At 50.7% G+C, this 16,368-nt stretch overlaps 1 protein-coding gene across 2 annotated transcripts in view; it reads left to right on the forward strand.

The window, feature by feature from the left end:
* The first annotated feature begins 2,158 nt into the window (after nucleotides 1–2,158).
* Nucleotides 2,159–16,368, forward strand: part of PKNOX2 (PBX/knotted 1 homeobox 2) — a 275,626-nt gene continuing 261,416 nt past the window's right edge. The window contains exon 1 of one of the 2 annotated variants that reach the window (XM_037841879.1): nucleotides 2,159–2,239. The gene's annotated coding sequence lies outside the window, so the exon portion shown is untranslated. Of the gene's footprint in view, nucleotides 2,240–3,532; nucleotides 3,600–16,368 lie in introns of those variants that run through there. The other variant, XM_037841880.1, reaches the window with a different exon arrangement.

Genomic DNA, 16,368 nt, shown 5'->3' on the forward strand with positions numbered 1-16,368 from the left:
TAGATAATCACTGTTCAAGATTTTGCAAATTACAAAAATTCATCATAGCAAGATGTATTTATTTAAAAGTTCAATGTACATTTTAAAGCACCAATAGGGTACCGGTGGAAATCATAGTATTTTACAAGACTCCAACAAAGGCTTGTGGCAATAGGTTTCCTGTATTAAAGGAGAGTTGGGCACCAGACTGGATTCCAGAAAATGAGGGGTGTGACAAGTGTGAGCCAGTGATGCATGGCTTTTGCCTGCAGTACTATTTATGGCTCACTGACACCTCTCTGATGGGGTTAAGTATTTACATTCAGCCTGATTTTCCCCTCTGACTCTGCAGGCTATAGTAACTCACTAGAGCCCTGGGAAACAGAGAAAGCCCTCCCTCCAGGGGTCCTGGGCAGGGGTAAATGAATCTCCCCTCCCCCTCCTGTATCTGATGAGGGCTTCCCTCTGAGAGTTCATCGCAGCCTGACCTCCAGCCTCTGGGTTGGAGAACCAGGCAGCTTCTGTACTACATAAAAAGGGCAAGTGCATTCATTATTATTATATTATTATACAATGTATAATATATAATAGCGATTATATAATAGCAGCCAGAGTCTCTGACCACAGATCAGAGGCTAGGGTGACATAAATCCACCTAGAGAAGTCTTTGGAGGTTCCACGTGAAGGTGAGAGGATTCAGCTGAAGAGTTTCTTCCACAGGCATCTTTGGAGGGTGAGTTTGGGGTACAGGAAGGATCTGACCAAACAGTAGTTAGTCCATCTGGGGTGTGATACAAAGCAGGTTTCGGTGGCCTCCTGGGAGCCATGGAATGCTAATAGCTCCCATCCTTGCCCAGCAGGACTGAAGCAGATGAGAAGTGTGACCTGGGGGCCCCCAAATGAGCTAAGGGGCAGACTTCAACTTCTTGGGTCAGATTCTTTACCGAAAACAGGTCCGCCTGGGTTTCCCGTTCTTCTGCTTTCCCTGCTAACATAGGTCTCTTTGTCTAGGCTTTATCCAGGCCCCCTGCCTGATCCGGGGTCAGGGGATCAATCGCCACCGGACTGTGGCTGAAATGGCTCCTCCACGGAGACAGGTGAGCAGGGAGCAGACTTGTTCATTTATGCCGAAAGGCATGTGCCAATATGTGGAAGCAAGAGGGCCTGCACCTCTAGGTGGCTGTGTGCAGATACCTGGCACACGCTAGGGCTGCAGTCCTTGCTGTAGGACTACACGCGCTCGCATGGGTCTGCAGAAGGCACTTGGGTAAGGAGCCAGTTTCCTCTCAGAAGTACATGAAGCCACCCCCACCCCCCCACCCTCCCACCCCCAAGGCCCAGGCTGAAACATTCCAGCTGGTCTCTCCTTTTATATATTACAGCATTCCCAACCCCCAGAACTCTGGAAACTCACTGAGTTTACCAAGGACTTTTTAGAATGACAATAGCAGTAGCCTGGAACCGGCTTGCCTGCCATTTGCAAAAGGGGATTTACTGACAAAGTCTCTACCTCTTTTTATCTCTCCCTCTGCCCCCGCCCCATTTTGCTCTCCCCCTGGCCCCCTCTCTGTGAACTAATCGCCCCAGGAAGCCCACAGCAGAAAAAGCTCCTGAGAATAGGAATAACTAACCAGAGTGTCATCTGAGCACCTTTTCTGGGGCCAGGGTAATGAGAATTATTCAAATGCAATCATAAAAATGAGGCCAGCCAGGCAGGAATGGGGGGTGGGCGGTGGGGGAAAGGATTCCTTGCCAGGTTTAAGTTCCATAATTTCTGGGGAGTTCTCTTGGGGTCCTCAGAATATATATCACCTTGTCTCTGCCCCCTCAGCACAGGGGTGTCTTGAAACCCTGCCTCAGTTGTTTGTTGAGAAGGGTTTGGCACCGGGGTGGGGTGGAGCGGCAAAGCTTAGGGGTCCGCTGCGTTCCTGCAGTGAGGGGACCCTTGCGTTTGGAGCCTGGTCCCCAGCGCTGTTTCTGCCGCCCGGTCAGCAGGAGCAGGCCGGCGCCTGGCGCCTTAGAAAAGCCTCCAGTAGAGGGAGACACTCCAGCGGCTCCTCCGACTTGGAAGCGGCCAGGGCCGGGAGTGGGTGGGGGTGGGGGTGGGTGGGGAGGAAAGGGGGAGTGGGGAGAGGGGAGGTGTGTGAGGGAGGGGGGTGCTCCGGGGGGCGGGTCCCTGTGCCGCTGACGTCCGGAGCAGTGCTGGGAAGTATAGGCTGTGTTGTCACGCCGGTGTCAGTCTGATGAAGATTGGCATCAGGTAAGCTGTCATTCATTTCCATGTCAGAGACGCTTTTGCAGGCGGCGCGGCGGCGGCGGCTGCTGCTGCGGGCGGCTGCCTCAGAGCGCGTGTGTTTTATTCCGGTCCCCAAGCCAGAGTATTATTCATTGCGACAGGGCAAGGAGGAGAGAGGGAGAGAGGGAGGCAGCAGGGAGGAGAGAGAGGGAGGCAGCAGGGAGGAGGGAGGCAGAGAGTAGAGAGAGACGGCGGGAGCGAGCAGAGAGGAGCAGGGGGAAGCGCCCGGAGAGCGGAGAGAGCAGCGGAGCCGCGGCGAGGCCGGGCAGGAGGCGGCGAGAGTCGCGCTGCCGCCGCGCCCCGGCCCGGTCCGGCGCACTCCAGCGCCGCCGCCGCCGCCGCCACCTCGCCCGCTTGGGTCCCTCGCCCAGCGCGCATTGTCCGCGGGGGCGAGGAGCCGGGCTGCGGGCTCGGACCGCCACGGGCCCGGAAGCCGTGGCCCAGAGGGCGGGGAGCCGCGCCCCGGGAGCGCCCAGGGCCCCGAGAATAGGGTCCCGCGCGCTGGGTGGAGCGCGCAGCCGGGCGCCGACGGCTCTGGGCTGGGCGCTCCGCGGGCCGGCTGTAGGCTGGCTTTCTCCCGGCATCGGGCGGCTTCGGGCGGGTGCCCGTTCCGCGCACCAGCCTGGGGCTGCCTTCGGGCGGCTGGAAGCGGGAGCAGTCTCAGGCTGGGGCCGGGTGATTGGAGGCAAGGAGCCGCGGCCGCGGTCGGCCGGGCCTGGGGAGCTGGGGCGAGAGAGGTTTTGCAAGCCTATCAGTGGGGACCCGGGGCCGCGGGCTGTGGGTTAGGGCAGCCGGGATCTGAGGGGCCACACTCAGGGACTCAAGCCCTGGGGAAAGCGGGAATTTGTTAGGGTTACCGGCTTCCCGCGGATTGTGGAGGGCTTTGGTGAGGTGTGGGGAGGCGAAGGGGCCCGGGGCCCAAGCTTGGGAGTTGGGAACCCTCCTTGCTCGAGACTAGGGGATGAGTTCGTAAGGAGAAGGGACTAGGCGTCTCAAAAGCAGCGAGCTGAGGGCAGGGTCCCGGGGCTGCCGCGCAAAGTTTGCGTTTCTTTCTCATTAGGCGGTCGGTGCTTTCCCGGCTCCTGGTCCCGAGGACGAAAGGAGCGAAGATGATCAACCTTCTCCCGGGCTCTTAGCGGGAGAGGCCGGTGTTCCCGCGCGGCAGGGAGACCCGGGCTAGGATTGGGGGTGGGGGTGGGGGTTGTGGAGCAACCCTGAGTTCGGGCTGGGCTTTAAGATCCAGGCCAGAGTTCGGGTCTTAGGGATTGTAGGCTGTTTCAGAAGCCGGATCGAGTCTATGCCCCATCAGAGCAGGCAGCTGGAGGTAGGAGTTGGGGCGCCCGGGGGTAGATGGCGATTTTAGGATTCGGCCTCGGATCACGGCTCTTCATTGGGATTGAGGCCATTGGAATTTGGGGAGGGTCGTGCGCGCGGGTTCTGGCGCTCAGCGGGTGGAGAAGCGTTTAGGGAGGCGACGCAAGTAGTTGATCCCAGCCATGGCCGGCAAGTCCCGGATTTCTGCTGTTTCTCCCCGAGCCTGGATCTGAAGGAGAGGAGTTGGGGTACGCGCGACCCGGATCCAAAGAGAGCGATCCCTGGAAGCGGGTAGAGCTAGGGGACATTCTGGCCGAAGCGACAGGGCAGCCTCGCCAGGCTCGGAGTGGGTCCGAGCATCCGATCCAGGCGGCTCCGCGGCTCCGGGAGCCACTTGGGGGCTGTGGGCGCAGCGCAGTGGCGCGTTCGCGGGTGGCCCGCAGGGGCCGTCGCCTGCGCTCGGGTGGCGCTAGTCGCCGGGTGCACCATCTGAACCGAGTCGTTGGGCTTTGGGAGTCGAGACCGCAGCTGAGGGCAGGGTGGGCTCGAACTCCGGGGCCGGGACGGGAGTCGCAGCCTCTGGTCCCGCAGGCGCTGCCTGCGCTTCCGCCGTTCAGGCCGTAGAGCTCACATGCCGGTGCTATGTTCCAACGCTGAACCGGGGGAGTCGAGGTCCCCGACCCTCACCCCACTTGTCCCGGGATTCCTCCAGCCTGTTGTTGACTTTGGAGACGTCAAATGATCTCCAACTTGTGGAAGTCAAAAGCCACGTTTTTGGGGCAGATTTAGGCGACTTCCCTCCCCCAAATCTGATAAAATGATGGTGTTCAAACACTACGCGATGTCTTACCCAAAGCCCCAGCCCCTTGCCCTCCCGCTTACCCCTACATTCTGGCTTTCCCGAGGCCCCAGGACCTTGAGAGAAGGGGCGGGGGGGGCGGTCTCCCGTTTCTGGATTTGTGATGTCTCACTGTAGTTGAAACCCTAAGGCTCAGGCCTGGCTCAGGGGTGAGAGAGAAGTCCCCACCCGGGAGGGAGGTTATCTTTCTGGCCAAGTAGGGAAATTGGGTGGTGGTGGTGGGGTGAAGCGGCGGGAAAGGTATGACATTTCTTCCTAGCAATCTTGAGAGCACCCTCCCCACCCCCCGGGTCCCTCTCTGGGGTAGCCAGACAGCCCTTCTGGGACGCAGAACACGCGGGACCCACGAGTGGCCGCCGCCGCCCCCCACCCCCGCGCGGCGGCGCAGCTTCAGGGCTGTTGTTTTGCGGCTGGGAGGCTTGGAATTCGTGCGCTCGCTCTCCCGCCGAGAGTCTGAGGAGGGGAGGGAGCCGTGACCCCACCGAGACTCCCCGGTCACCGCCTCCCCTTTGTGAGCGGGAAAAGCGTGAAAGCCGAGAGAAAGAGAAACTGCTCAGAATAAGGGACAGGGGGTGACTGGGGGGAGATGGGCCCGGCCACCGCTCACAGTAAAATGCCTCGTGCAAATTGCACTGAAGTGTACCCAACTTGAGACTGGCTGTTTTATGATCCTTTCTGGGAGTTTACTGCTTTCTGCTTTTAAGTCTATAGATTGCTTTAAGTTAATGAAAGTGCTACTTTCAAAAGGGGGCTTTTATTGCTAGCTAGTGGCAAATCCAGTACCTCCCCTTTACTCTTCCAAAATGGGCCTGTTAAAAAGAGGGAGCTTGCTAGAGGCCCCAGATGGACGGAGCTTGAGGGAAGAGGCCGTGACAACAAAGATTAATAAAAGTCAATGTCCAAGTATTTCAGAAAGATGAGTTTATACTTTTCCAGTTTTGGTTTCATCTGTACATTCCTATATTTTCTCTGGGGCTTTTTCACGGATTCTGCTACTTTAAAGGTTTCTCAGTGCCTTTCCCCAACCCCTACCCTCCAACCTTGCTTTTTGTAGGCCTGACCCTGCTCAGTTAAACCCACACTGGATTTTGGGATTTCAACCTCAGCTGCCAATTCAAACTGCAACTAAAATATTTATTCGGAATTGGGGGAGGGGCTTTGCCTTGCATTTAGTGAAATAAGTTTGTTAAAATGGCAGGGAGAAAGGCTGGGAACCCTGAGAAGGAACAAGGAAGGCCATTTTTCAGCTCTTTTCCCCCTTTCAGTCTATTTGGCACAAAAGACAAGATGACAAGGTTTTTGACTAGGTCCTAACACAGAAACTGCAGTGGGGCTGGGCTGTGGCTTTGACCACATGTCATAACCATTTAAACTGTGGTTGCTTTTCAAAGCTTAAAGCTTCTCCAAGCTGGGTTTCATTAACTCTACACCAGTTGCCTGGAAGTTCAGTAGCAATAAATTGTATAAACACATTTGAAGTAAGTTAGTGATGAAATGAGAATTACTGTCTTGTGAGTGGAGAATCCTGAATTCATGGAGTTCTAGCTTAACTGGAAACATACCTCTTCTCCCTTGGTCTTGATGTTTATGGGTGCATCAGAATGTGTGTTAAATTTCTCTTTGCCATGTCCATCTTCACCTTGGGGCTGTAACTCATTAGAGACAAAGGCATGCCTAGAAAGCAAAAAGGTTCTGTTTTAAAGGGGTCTCTATTAGCCTGGTTTAGGAATCAAATCAACCTGACTTCCTTAGCCTGCATGAATGCAATATGCAACATAAACAGCAGCAGAGCAGGGCAAATTAGATTTTTAAATGTTAGAGGCTTAATAATACCGTGTTGTTAGCAATTGAATTTGTTTGTATTAAAGAAACAACCTATAAAATTTATAGGCTTCCAACATGTTGCAAGATTTTCTTGCTATTTATTTAGCCCGCCCCCTTCTGAAATTCTATCTCCAATTTCAGGCTTCTCGTTCCCAATTTATTTAATCTGGAGCACATTTTCTAAATTAGTTTGGGGAGGGTGAGAAATGCTGTTATAAGTTTCTTGTTTCCTATGCTGTGTGGCACAAGGACTGTGATGCACGAAGATATATATAAACGTGTGATGCAATTGCTAGAGGTGACGGCATGTGAAGCCAAGTGTCTAGATCAAACAAAATGCAGATTGGAGTACCGAGAGGGTGAAAATGCTGCCACAGAGGAAAAACAGAGGAATGAAATCATCAGGAATCTCCATTAGCCTTGATTCTAGCCACACACCCTTTCTATAAAACTCTTCACATGAGATCCATGACTTACTGAAGACTGAATTATACTGAGAAGCAGAATTTAGAGAGAGGAGCTGTATTTGCTGGGTTCTGTCCAGGCTGCATGGCCAGGATGTGTTGCATTGGGGATCTGCTAATTTAATTAAATCTAATAACTGGTAGGAAAGGGAGGAAGGAGGGAGGGAAGTGGTGGGGAGATGATCTAAGTTTGGCAGGTCAGCACGCTGAGCTAGTGTTTACGCTGAAAATTGGGAGCCTGGCAGTTTTATACCCCATTACTACCTGGCTGCTTGATGCCAGTGGCTCATTTAGCTCCTGAACCGTAGTTTCTTCATCTGTAACATGGAATGCATCACATTCATTCTTCTCTAGGTGATGAGGAGGGGGCAGGAACCTTGTACAGGGCTCACCAAATAATGAAGGAAATGGGAGCTGGGAGACTGCTCGGCAGCCAGCAAAGTCATAAGCTTTGGGGTGTTTTCTTTGCCTGCCGGGCCCCAGAACCTTTCTCCACAACTCTCAGGCCTTCTTAGTTTGGTGAAAAGACTCAACTCCCACCTTTCTTTGCCTCCTAGAATTTGAAAACCCTGCTGTGATTCTAAAAACCACCTGCTCTCCATCGGGAGGGGCAATGAAAAGGCAGAGCTGGGGAACCAGCCTGCTTATTCCCAGTGGCACTACCTGGAATAGCTTTCATGCATCAGATGAACGCAGAATCTGACTTGTTGGAAATTCAGTCCCTCCTCTTTATGTCCTTGCAAAGAAGAGGCCTGAACCCTGACTGGCTTGCGACATTGGTCTCCTTGGGGGATGCGTGCTGGGCCGGAGCTAGCCGCAGCTGGAACCTCACTTATGGCCTCCAGGCTGGCAGATAAAAGCAGATTCTGGGCCAGAAAGCCCAAGGGGTTACACCTAGTGCTTAGCCAGCATTAGGGCTCTTCTCCACAGTTTCCTTCTGTTCCAGTCCCTGGTTTTTAGAAGCTATTCTGATACTGGAGATGTAGCTCAATCTTTTTAGTTTGCAAAAATAATATGAACCCCATACAGAGAACCCCAGGTTATCCCCACCCCCCCAGATACCCAGATCCATCAATTTTAACATTTTTCTACCTTTTCTGTATCATTTTATCATCCACCTATCTATAGCGATCTATCACTTATCTCTCAACTGTTTTTGAAAATATTCAAGAGCAAGTTGTACAGTTGTACACATCAAACTCTTTGAAAACAATAGTTCTAGATACATTTCTTATGATCAGGGACATTTACTTATGTAACCACCTTAAGTGCAGTTATCAAGTTCAAGAAATTTAACATTGATGTAAAGCTTACAGTGTGTATTCCAATTTTTCTCATGTTCCAATAATGTCCTTTTGAGTCTTTTCTGTTCTCAGATCCCATCCAGTAATCATGTATTGCATTTAATTGTCATTATCTCTTTAGTTTCTCTTTCCTTCTTCTTTTTGTTTTTTTAAATAAATTGTGGAAACGTATATACAACGTAAATCTTCCCATCTCAGCCCCTCCCAAGCACACCATTCACCATTCAGTGGGCCTTGGGATAATTGCCAGCAGTTGCAGGCAGCATCTTAGTCTCTATTTTGATTGGGGTGGTGGTTTGGTGGGGGAGAGTGGGAAGGGAGGTGGAGGTGGGGAGACATGAGATGGGGGTGGAAGGAGCACCGTTCTGCTGAGAGAATGCATGGCAGTTGGAAAACACAGTCCTTCTATCAGAACTTGGACTTTCCCCTCCATTCCAGAACCCCAGCAATGAGGGGAACCAAGCTCTCAGCTCATCTCATGCTGGAAAGAGGCGTTTGGGAAGAGCTTGCTGCAATCGTGTCATCTTCAGGGGCATCTGCTGTTTGACTTGGAGGCCTCACCGCAGGCTTGGCCTGCCTGGGTTTCTAATTATAAGAAGGACGTTTCTGCTAAGACCTATCTCACTAAAAACACATCCCTGTATGTAATAAGAAACCCAAAGCCAGGCAGGATATTTTAAAACTGAAGCAATGAAGATTAGATTAAGTCTCCACCAAACAGCTCCGTTCTCTTATTATTTTTGGCTGGAATGTGGAGAAAAGCAGCTGGCCCTGGGGCTCCCTGAGCAGACTCCTGAGGGTTTGGATGGGGCCGGAGTGGGTGGTGTAACTGTTGCTTTCTCTGCTTAATAGGAACATGGCCAATTTCAGTACAGCTCAGTCAAGGTAGTGGGGGTGCCCGGTGGGGGAGGAGGCGCGGGGGACAGGCCAGTTCCAGATGGGCCCAGAGTGGCCCAGAATCAGCAGGCCACAGAGCAGTGAGATGGGTTAAATCAGCCTCCTTACGAACTAGGCTTTTGTGTTCAGTTTATCCTTCCACTGCCACCCCCTTCCTACTCCTTGTAAACTCAGCTGCTCTCCAAGCAGCCTTTGGAGGAAACTTAATATATTGGGGACTTTTCTGGGTGAAGAGATGGAGCAAGTATTGTTCAAGATTCTTGGAAATAGAGCCCATAATCCAGCACCATGAGCCGTTCTACACTGCTGGGAAGAGGCAGCCTGGTGGACGTTCATTTCTCTGTCCCTTCGTTAGCAAATATTTGTAGTATTTTCTCTGTGCCTGGCAGAGTCCTAGGCATTGGAAATACAGCAGTAAAAAACAAACAAACATATAACCACGAAGTCTCAGGCCTTAAGGGGCTTTCTTGATGTGGCAAGAGCATGGGCTTTAGCATCAGATAACAAACACATCATTTAGCTCTGCTGTTTACTAATTGTATGGATTTAGACTAGATGCTTCCCATCTTTGATCCAGGTTTCCCCATCAGTAAGTTGAGGGGTAAAAGCACTTCGCTCATAGGATTGTTGCAAAGATTCAGTGGAGGAGAGCGTTTTTGAATCACCTGCCCGGGGTCTGGCACAGCCCTCCACATGTTGCTTGGAGCTGATGGTGGGTGGATTCTCCAGCTCCCTCTTTCTCCTTCCTTCTTGCTTCCCCAGGAAACAGTTTGGGCACCATCAACAAACTTTGAACAAATGTCCGGTCAGCGCGGAGGCAAGGCCCCTGCCGTCGAGGGATGTACACTTTGGGGGTGGGGGTGGGGGACAGACCCAACACGCAATGCATGAAAAATGACATAAGGACACAGGAGTGGTGCCATGAAAAAAGGCAGCTAATTGTTACACAAAGGAGGCGGAAGTGGGATGGGATGTCGTCAGGGCAGAGCGGGGTTGACCAAGGCAGACTTCTGAGAGGAGGTGAGCTCTCAGCTGAGAGTCAGGGGGGCAGACGGCCTGGCTTGTTGGGCTGGAGGGGGCCGGGAAACAAGCGAGCCTGCAGGTCCAGGTGCACTAGTGTCATCAGGGGTTGCTGGGGAGCAGCCTGAACTGGAGTGAGGGAGTCAGCCCCTCAGCCCCTTGCAGCTGGCCAGAAAGGGCCATTGTTGCATCAGGAGTACCGCCTATTGGAGATCAGCTTCTTTTGCAAAGTGGGGGCTTTTCCATGTTGCCTTCTCAAGGGGTAGAACTTAAGTGAATGATTTAGTGCATTAAGCAAAGCAGCTAATTTCATTCTTAGCTACCATGCAACTGTCTTACCTAGGATTCCCTGCTTTTCCTAAGCTAAGAGAGCAGAGCTTACTGGTGCCACATCTGGCCCTTTTCCCTTGCAGGGACCATGAGGCTGAACAGGTGTCAGTGTGGTTGCATGGGGTTGAGAGAGCAGGGGACTGCACCAGAGCTGAGAACTGTGGGTCCTTCTCTGGGCTCTGCCAACTGGCTGTGTGACCTTCATTCAACAAGCGACACCTTCTCCATACCAGTTTTCTGACTTATCCAACAAAGAGCTTGAAGTTGCTTTCAGAGGTTCCTTCTGCAAAAAGTTCCATGATTCTGTGTGTCTCCTACCAATTGGATTGTTTCATCCATTGCAACAAACACCACCATGACAAAACCAAGCAAAGACTCGTAACAGCACACAGCTGCAAAGGCAGACGCCACCAGGACTTGGTCCCTGGCCTGCCTGTTTTAGGGTCTTGAGAACAGCAGGGGGCTTGGGCTTTTCCTTGCTTGATGGCCTTTCTGGGGCAAATGGATGGGTTCTAGCAATAGGGGCTGGCCTACGAGGGCAGTGTTTTCAATCTGGAGACTCACTGGCTTCTTTTGCTTCTCTTGTTGAGACACTATGGTGTTGAGGGAAAGAGCACGAGTTTCGGAGTAAGATTCTGGGTTCTAAAGCTAGTTCTACTCCTAGTGAGCTGTGTGTCCTCAAGCATATCACTAAACCTCTCTGAGCTCAGTTTTCTTAGCTGAAAATGATAAACAGGACTGTTGTGAAAACTCTAGATGAAAATATGTGGGAAGCTCATCATGAAAATTAGTTTTCTTTCTCGATAAAGCATGTCCTCACACACTCTCTTTAGCTCCTCATGACTTTGTGAAGAGGTAAAATAGGTGTTCCTCTGTTATTTTCCAAACGAGGGGAACTGAGGCCCTGAGAGTGGCTCATAAGTGGTGGATCTGGGAAGTGAAGGCACATGCCTCTGCCAGTTCATGGGCTGGAGAACACTCACTGGGGTAGCCCAGGTCTACCTTTCACCACGATGGTGTCTTCTTGTGGAGACAAAGCAAGCACCTTGCTGAGCTCTGAGAGCTGCTTTGCCCTGAGCTCTACCTATTCCTCCACTGAGAATCTCTTCATAGGAACTAGCTGAAATCATCATCCACATCACCCATACCTTTGTTTGGCAAATGCTGGAGAGAGCTACTGACTGCTATGGAAGCCAAAACCTATTTTGGTTTTGGAGGATCTATTTTTTACTCCCACAAAGCCTTCAGTCATGGGTGGGGGCTGGGCTGGACAGTGTGACTGGTAGACGTAGGATTAGGGACAGGAAGGTGTCCAAGTGGGTGGGTGGAGAGCTCAGAGTAGCCATTGCCCCTTCTTCTGGGGCCCAGGCTGGGAGCTAGATGGAGAGCCCTGACGAGGGGACAGCCCTCAGGGCTCACACCCAGCCCAGAATCCTGACAGATGCCAAGGAACATTCAGCCCATTACTGATGGGACCTGGCTCCAATTAGGCAAAGGGTGGGGCTGGGTCTCCTTTGCTTTCAGGGCAACACGTGGGTCTCTGGAAGAGTAGGGGCAGTGAGCCCCACCCCAGAGCCTCCTCTAAGTGTCCTTACTCTAGCAGTACATTTCTTTTGAGCACCGTGCTCCATTCCAAGTCCCGCGCTAGGCCTGGGATACGGGGGTGATGTGGTCTGGTTCCTCCTCTCTGGGAGCTGTCCCTGCCATTTCTCAGGTGAGCCCATCCCCTGTGTGGATTGTTAGTTCTGGCTCCAGGTCAGAGGCAGGAAGACAGAAGCCCAGAGAGACCCCACCTGTGGGCACAGGGGCCCCACGGGGACAGGTGCTTGTTATCACTCCCGGGATCCCCCTGTCGAACCCTCCGTCAGTCATCGAGTGTGGTCTGAGCTCACTGTTTAATTAATGCCCATCAGTGTGTGCATGGGACTCAGAGGTCCTCTCCTTTAGGAGCTCCAAAGCCCTGCTGGGGGGACAAGCAAATGCACACAAACTGAGAACAAGTGGTGTGACTTTTGACAAGTCTCAACTTTTTTGGGTCTCAGTTTCCTCATTTTGTACAGTGTGGAGGTTAGAGTAGATTATCTCCAAGGTCCTTTCCAGGCCTATAACTCCATGGGCTATAAATGCTAAAGTGGCATTGGGCACCACATATTTGGAGAATGTCTCCTGGACATGGTGGGATTTGGGTGGGTCTTTAAGGATGTGAAGATGGAGACACAGTGGCCATTGTGCCTCACTTATTTGGATGCAGGATGCCTGGGAGAGCACCTGCTGAGAGTGGCCTTTCCAAGTCCTGCAGTCTCTAAGAGGAATATATTTGTTGGGAGAGTCCCAGTGGTGTTGGGGCTGGGGGCTCTGGGGAGGTGGTGGCCCCCCTGTGGCCTACGTGGCAGTGGGTGGCCTTGCCCTGCTGATGTGTTGAGAGCCTGTCTGCCGGCAACTCCGGGGAACCGCGATCCCCACCCCCTCTGCCTCTCTAGGTAGCCAGAATGGAACAGCAGTCCCCTGGGGGTCATTCCTCACTTCTCAAGAACCATTCCAGAGGAAAGCCAGAAAGCTCAGTGGGGTTCCCCCAGCCTTCCCTGGGGCTTGTCCCTGGGGAAAGTGACTTGTTTCTTGCATTGGCCTAGTTCTCCTTGGGCAGCACATGGGCCTGTGGCAGAGCCTCATTCATTAGAGCCTCTTAGTGGCAGAGAGAGGGGGACCACTAACTCCTGCTGACTTCCAGATTGTCAGGGAAGTCCCTTTCCAAGCTGGACATCTGGTCTCCTGGAAGACTTTAAAAAGTCATTCTATTGAATTTGGAAGGGAAGGATGGAAGGAGAACTTAGTTCCCAGAAAACACTCTGGCAGGAAGAGGGGAACTTCCCCAGTGTTCTTTTTGCACAGTGTCCTGGCACTGGCGTCCCTGGCCCGACCATGGTGCACTGGGACTCTGGAGAGGGAAGAGAATGGCTTTTATAGCTAGCTCGAAGGTGAAGAGAGGAAAGGGCTTTTTCCTGAGCTGTGCAATTTCCAGATAGCTGAGCAGGCAGAGCTGAACCAAGGCTCCTTCCCTGTCTGCCTGCTTCATGCTGGGCCCTGTGCTGGGAGCTCTCACCTCTTTGTTTTATTGAGTTGTCCCCATGGACCCAAGGAGGCAAATGAGGCCCAGAGAGGTTAAGAGAATTTTCCCAAGGTCACACAGCTGGGTTCTGGGTGATTCTGGGTTCAGGGTCTTTTAGCACAGCTTGCTGTCTGCTCTGGGGAGTTGTATGTTTTGGAGAAAGTTGCTGGATTTCTCGCTTCCTTCTTTTCTATCTCCTTCTCTCCCACCCCAAGCCCCATGCTCTAGTTCCTTTTTATGTATCTCAGTTTCAGATTCAGAGCTAAGGTTTGGATAGCTCATGTTTGATGAGGTTGTGCTGTGCCAAGAAGGATGAAGGGTGGTGCTTGAGGGAGGGCCCTGCAGAACAAGACTCTGAATTCGATGCCAAAGGCTTGGGCTTGAGCCCTGGCTCAGCCACATGCTCAGCTCTGTGACCTTAAAAGTTTACCTTGGACATGGCCATGTGACATGGGGCAGGGAAACAAGCCAAGGAACCCCAAGGATTGCCAGCAGCCAGTGCCAGAATGTTACAGACTTTGAGAAGAAAGCATTGCCTTGTGGACACCTTGATTTTGGACTTCTCCTTGCCTCAAAACTGAACTGGAGATCATCCAGATCAGTTGTATGCACAAAGCCACTCTGGAGCTGTCTCTTTCAAATAAGAGCTGCAGAAAATGAAAGAGCAAAGTTGAAGCTTTATCCCACTCTGACAAGAGGAAAGAGGGACCCACCCCAATCAATTGGGCAGAGTGAGTCATTTCAGGGCTCCATTCTTCCCATAAAAGCTTTGAACAACTGCCGACAACCGGCAGAAGCATCTTTCTGAAAGCTCCAGAAAACAGTTAAAGGACCGCACTAACAAGGTGAGCACCAAATCAAGAAAAAAGCTACCTAAAAGCAGCAGGATCTTGTGGTGCCCTGGCTGGCCCTTCCCCTCCCCTTCACCACTTTGGTGCAGAGCTGACCTGTGCCCCCAGGGTGGATCCCTGGTCCTGTCTCTGGAGGGAGTGGAGCAACCCTCATGCACATACTGGAAGCATGGACGTCTGGTCCAATTTGTCTGATGGTGGCCTGAAGAACTCACTGTCCCAGAACTTGCCTTGCATGTAGAAGGCGGTCCACTGAACTCACCTACAGAACACGGGCAAGGGTTTGCTGGCTGTAGGATATTCAGTTCAGTGCCCTGGAATGTGAGGATATGGTTTTCTAGGGAAAAGGGGACACTGGGGATCATGTAAATGGGGGGATCCCTAGAGCCATGTGTGCATGCTCAAGACAAGATGCATGAGAAGAAAAAACCCCTATGTTTGGTCTTGACTTATTCTCTAAACTCATTGTATGGCTAAGCCCTGAAGGAGGGTACTAGCACAGATCAATCTGCAAAGACTGGGAAAGAGGCTTCCTTTTTTTTCCCTCTTTTTTTTTTTTATTTTGTTAGCTTCTGGCATTCAAAGAAAGCTCTGTCATAACTCTAGTTGGATACAAGCTTAAGGAACAGACCCTTCAGAGTCTAAATTCCAGTGATAACTCATTAAAATATCAGAATATCCAGGTTTCAACAAAAGGTTACAAAATACACAAAGAAATAGGAGGTGATGGCCCTGGCAAAGGAAAAAAATTAAAGCATTAGAGATCACCAGTGATGAAGATCAGACCTGGGAAATTCCAAACACTTAAAAAATGTCATAAGTTGCTCAAAGAGTTAAAGGAAAATTGGACAAAGAACTAAAGGAAATCAGGAAAATGATAAATGAACACAAAGAGAATATCAATAAAGACATGGAAATTATTGAAAGAAACAAAACAGAGCTGCAGGCTACAGGAACAGGCATTAAAAATTTCTTAGAGGGATTCAATAATAGGCTGGAGCTGACAGAAGAAGGAATCAGAGAACTTGAAGGTAAGACAATTGAAATCCTTCAGTCTGAGGAGCAGAAAGAAGAAAGAATGAAGAAAAGTGAACAGAGCCTGAAGAACCTGTGGGACACTGTAAAGCATGCCAATATCTGCATTGTGGGAGCCCCAGAAGGAGAAGAAAGAGAGAAAGAGTCAGGGAGAATACTCAAAGATGTAATGACTGAAAACTTCCCCAATTTAATGAAAGACATAAATATTCACATCAAGACACTCAAACTCCAAAAAGTATAAACCCAAATGGAACCATACCATAACATATTATAATGAAACTGTTGAATGCTAAAGATGAAGAAAGAATTCTGAAATCCACAAGAGAGAAGCAACGTGTCACATATAAGGGAGCTCGATAAGATTGTCAATTTCTCATCAGAAACCATGGAGGCAAGAAGGCAATGGAATGACATAAAGCGCTGAAAGCAAAAAATTGCCAACCAAGAATTCTATATCTGGCAAAACCATCTTCAAAAATGAGGGAGGGATTCAGACAGATAAAGAAAACCTGTGAGACTTTGTCACCACTACACTAGCTCTACAAGAGATGCTAAAGAGAGTTCTGCAGGTTGAAAGGAAGGGACAGTAGACAATAGATCGAGGTTGCATGAAGAAATAAAGGTTTCTAGTGAGGGCAACAGCATAAACATAAATGCCAGCTCTATTGTATTTTTGGTTTGTATCTTCATTTTTTATTCCCCACAGTATCTAAAAGGCATAAAATGTAATGATAAATCAGTGGTTTTAAACTCATAAAACATAAAAATGTCATTTGTGACAAGAACTACATAAAGGTGGGCAGGCAGAGGGATATAGGAACGCAGTTTGTGTATATTGTTGAAATTCAGTTGGTATCAAAGTAACTGAGATTGTTATAGATTTGGATGTTAAATTTAAGCCATGTAGTAATTACAAAGAAAATATTGGAGAATATGCAAGCTCAGGGAGACAGAAAGTAGAGTGCATGTTGCTGGGTGGGTGTGGGGTGGGGTAGGGATGAAGATGGGGAGTTAATGCATAATGGGTGTAGGATTTCTGTTTGGGGGAATGGGAAAGTTTTAGTAATGAAAGGTGGTAAAGGTATT

Source organism: Choloepus didactylus, chromosome 6 (assembly GCF_015220235.1).
Source record: "Choloepus didactylus isolate mChoDid1 chromosome 6, mChoDid1.pri, whole genome shotgun sequence".
NCBI classification, from domain to species: domain Eukaryota; kingdom Metazoa; phylum Chordata; class Mammalia; order Pilosa; family Megalonychidae; genus Choloepus; species Choloepus didactylus.